Raw genomic sequence first — 5,139 nt, 5'->3', positions numbered from 1 at the left:
AATACCATGTGGTATAAATGACCCTCGTCTTAGCAAAAACTCTCAAACCTGATAATTCGCGAAGTCCCAGGTTTAAGAGTTTTTGTCAAGATGAGGGTCATTTAAATCGATCGATATGTGAAGAACGAGTTTTCTGGCCACATTTTTTAAAAACGAGTTTGTTTTTGGGTTGGTTTGTTTTTTTCCAGTACGGCAATTATTAACTGGTTAAGGTCCATGAAACTGGAGTTCGTCCCGTACAATTGTGAGACAGGCACTGGGAGGGGAGCGGGGAGTGTTTTCTTTTTCAATTTATTTTAGTTTAGAGAGGTTACCGCGTGACCAGAATTGGTAGCTGGGTGTTAATTAATACCAATTTTCTAATTTTGCCTTCCTGTTTTTTTCGTACTCTCTCTCTCTCTCTCTCTCTCTCTCTCTCTCTCTCTCTCTCTCTCTCTCTCTCTCTCCCTCTCTCTCTCTCTCTCTCTCACTTTCTCTCTTTCTTTTTTGCAGTTTGTCATAGAACATTGGGTTGGCATTTTTTTCTACCACTGAACATGTGTTTATGAAACAGTGCCAAAAAGTAAATAGAAAAATACTAGAAAAACATCACCCCCCCCCCCCCCACCCCTGTAAAAAAAAATCAGCCTGCCTCGACTGAGAATAGAACCGCAGACTTTCTGATTACCGGTCAAACGTGCTGCAATTACACCACTACCAAAGTAACTATTTAGGGATAAAAATAAGATAAAAATCTGGATGGTTTGTTTTGTTGGGTTTTTTTTTCTTGTATTTTTCTATTTACTTTGTCTGGCACTGTTTCAAACACATCTTTTCAGATTTTTTTGCATTTTCTAATCTTTTTTATATTTTTTTTTACTTTTATTTTCTGCAAATTGAATATGGCAACATTGCGACACTCGAAAGGTTTTACGCGTTCAATATGGGAAAACGAGGATTGACAACAATAGATATAAATTACAAAACGTGCAAAAGATAATCAAAGATTCTTTGAACTGCTATAATATGTGGATTTTTTTAACGAGTCCCCGCCCATACCGCTGCGCCACATTGGGAGCAGCATTGGAAACGAGTTCGAAATTTCAAACACAGAAATTCAATAATACTTTTGTTATAACCCTTCAATGACTCAAAGAATTATACAGTGCACAAAAGAGGGGTTTTTCAAAGGGGCGTAAGGGTCGATTATGGTGGATTCTCCTAAACTTAAAAAGTAACAATGCTCCCGACCACTCATGCGTTTTACATGGCCAGTCAGCTTCTACGCCCGTAGAATAGTCCTATTAATTTAACGTTTAATCTTATATATGTAATAGAGGTCTGCAAGACCTATGATTTCCCTGTTATATAATAAATGCTAATAAAACATCGATAAGCTATGGTTCGTATAGCTGTCTACCTTCGCAATAAATTAATAAGAATGAAGAAATAACAAGTTCCACTCCCATATTTGACAATAAGAGGCAAGAGGGCAGTCAGATTTATTCTAATTTAAAAGTACGAATCTATAAATCATGTTTTATGATATCTTTGAGCCCTCTTTGCACTCGATTTGTTTATTTTGCGAAGGGTTTATCTTGAGTGGAGTCCGAGGTGCGTAGGCTGTTTCTGCCCGTCACTCTGGTGCTGTAAGGCTTTGTGCAGGGCTGATGTAAAGTTGTCGGGCTAGAATCGCTCTTCATATTCCAGCCTAGTATGGGATTGAAATCTGGTTTGATGTGTATCTAGTGCACATGAATCTGTGTGCCCTCAGATAGTATTACATTCAGTAAATATGTTTACATATGTTTAATATTAATGAAGGCCTACTCCCATGATAAATTGTAAGGTTTGATTCAAAGCTAATCTAATCACAGACCTAGTGCACAAGTTCAAATATGGGACATACGGCAAAACAAACCTACTAACATTATACGTATTATAGTTTACTGCATGAGCGTTATAAGTATAGACTCATAAATATTTTAAGTAGAATATATAATGTGCTTCAGAAATCGGGATTATTAAAACAACAACAACAACAACAATAATAATAATAATAATAATAATAATAATACTAATAATAATAATAATAATAATAATAATAATAATAATAATAATAATAATAATAATAACAACAATATATGATGATGATGATGATGATGATGATGATGATGATGATGTGATGGTGATGATAATAATGCTGTCATGGCAGTTTCTTGTATCGCTTGCGGCCACGTTGCGGCCGCAAAAAAATGGCAAAAAATCGCTGATTTGCAAAAAATTTGCAAATTTTTGCAAATTTTCGAGATTTTGCCCAAAAAAAAATAAATTTTTTTAAACTTTAGTGGGGACCAGTGATGATAATCTTCCGCAGATTTTTTCATTCCGTTGTTTTTGTCATGTCAAACATTTTCTGCAAAGTGGTAGTTCATGAAAAAAAAAGGATGCCTTCTATCATTTTTTGACACCTCTGCTCAGTTGCATGAATTTTGGTGACACTCCTTTATTTATGACGTTAGTCTAGACACACTGGCGCCAAATGTCAAAAGTAGCACAAGACACATGGTGGCCATGGATGAGAAGATGATCGAAAGGGAAGGAGTGGAGCAAATGTGTGTAAATATTTATGTACCTTTTAGCTGTAACATGATAGTACATTTGACGATTTTATAAGTTTTATAAGCCTGTCTTTTTTTTTTTTTCTTCCTATTTGATTTTTTTGTTTTGTTTTTGTTTGATTGTTCTGAATTTGTTAATAGACTTCAATACAACTTGTGTCTAATTATAAAACAATTTTTTAAAAATAAATTCATCAATTCTCCCCCTCTCTCTCTCTCTCTCTCTCTCTCTCTCTCTCTCTCTCTCTCTCTCTCTCTCATATCCATATTTCTCTCTCAGTCACCCTTCTATCTTCTTATGTTTATAGATATCATTTGGTAATAGAGAGATAATATGTTAGGCTGATCGATTTAAGAAATGATTGTTTAAAGGCTAATTTAAATTTGATTTGTTGATGGAATATGTTTTGCAATTAAATAAAGATTCTTTTTTATAAGCTGCATCGTCACAAGGTTGCAATAATACAGACACTAACCGGGTTTGTTATGTAAAAACAAATACCTCCTGCTCTTTTGGCCAAAAGTTTATCATAATCACTTGATATATGGGCGACATGACAGGCCTCTAAAATGTTTAATTGGAAATGACAATTTATTAAATTATATTTGCAAAAGGTCAGGATGTGTCTAATGATCAGAAGTGCTTTAGGACTAATAATATATTAAATAACTATGAATAGCTATGTTATATTTGCATTAGAATTGGGTTTGACTGACGGGCCGGTAGATTTTCCTCCTTTTTGACAAATTTTCATTATCACTGGGGGACCTGTGCTTGTGTCAGGATGAAACAGTTCGATAATCTCAAAATAAATACACTGATAGCGTGTTCTTCCTTTTTCTTGGGTACTTTAATTGTAATTCTAGAACTTTTTACTAGATCCCATTTTCTTCCTTTTTACTGACGCAGATATGACCTTACATTTGTTGCACACGCCGTGAAACCCTTAAAAACAAACAAAAAACAAACAAATACCTTCCTCTTTCATGAACGAATTATGGGTTTTTAGGAAAATTAATCGCAACTTTTTGCAAAATTTTTGAAATTTTTTTGTGCAAATTTTGCTGTTTTTAGCTTGCAAAATTTGGGATTTATTTTTGCAAAAAACCGCCATGTCAGATAATGATGATGATGATAATGATTCAACAACGCAAAAACAGAATTCTACTCAAATCGAGTTATTTATTCAATTGGATAATAATGATTGTACAACACATATCACAGTCAAACAAGATAATGCTTTCCTAGCTAAATAATATACATATTGCTTAATAAGACTCGAGATATGGTATGAATTTCATTAAAAGGTGTTTTTTTTTAAATAAGAAAAAAGGAAAAAAGAGACTTTTATTGTGTAATGAGAGCACAAGTTATGGAAGATGGTCGTGAGTCATAATGACGATTATTTTGAGCATGATAAAAAAGGGTAAAACTAGAGTTTGGTTAACCCAACCAGTTGTGTCCATGATTAGAGTGCTGATGTCGTAAAACAAAGAGACTCCTTACTGTATCTGAAAAAGAAATCTTGGCATTTGTAAATTTCTATTAACTCAGAGCATACCGTAGAACGGGGCGACGAGTCAATGACCGCTATTATCGAGGCGAATAATTAATTCTACGAGCAGTAATTATACTGCTGAACTGCCATACATCTCACTGACGGCTATTGACAGCATTTTCTCGCGCATTCATGATTTAAATTCGATTTTTACATTGTTTTTTTTTTCTCGTAATTTTCCGTTGCCAAGGCAATTCCACAATGGAATCAGATGAAGAGATTGATGTGTATAGACATGATAGTGACTCGGGGGATGAATTTTTATCAGAATTGGAGTTTACGGACATTGAATCTAGTTCGAGGAGTGAAGAGGGAGGGCCAGACAGTGATTTTAGTGATGTTCCAGGGGGTCGTGGGGACAATTTACAGAATGTAAACAGAAGGGGGCGTGGCACAAATGCTCGAGATGATGGTAACCAATGGATATGGAATGTATTGACACATGAAGAGACTCATGCTCCAGCTGAATGGCTCATTGAGGTTGAAAACAATTCTGGAGCAAGGAATGTTGGGTATAATGAAGAAAAGGTTATCTTGTGAAGTATTTTCAGCTTTTTTCCCCCGATGTTTTGGAAGAGGAAATATGTTACTTATTTTTTCTCCCTCCCACCCCCACACAAAGAAGAAAAAGAAACACAGTAAATGAAGAGATATCAATATGATATTTTCTGTACTTTTTGTTCAATCATTACTCAACAACATACAACAATAAAAAAAAAACATTTTTATACATATATGGTGGAGATACAGGCCCGTAAACACAGAAATGCATGAAAATGAATATTAATTAGATATCCAAGATGGCCGCCAAGGTCATGTGACCTAATTTGCATATCACATTACGTCAAACTGTACCTACAACTATTCTTATATACCTGTGAAAATATGAAGTATGTGTGATGATTACTTTTTTTGTGATTTTGTTTCTGAAAGCACTCAATTTTCGTCCATTTTGGCCAAAAGGCTTGGCAACTGGGATT

This window comes from Berghia stephanieae, chromosome 6 (genome assembly GCF_034508935.2).
Source record: "Berghia stephanieae isolate SIO BIC M18660-M18661 chromosome 6, UCSD_Bste_1.3, whole genome shotgun sequence".
Classification (NCBI taxonomy): Eukaryota; Metazoa; Mollusca; class Gastropoda; order Nudibranchia; family Aeolidiidae; genus Berghia; species Berghia stephanieae.
The sequence above is the reverse complement of the archived record's forward strand: the minus strand, read 5'-3'. Positions refer to the sequence as shown.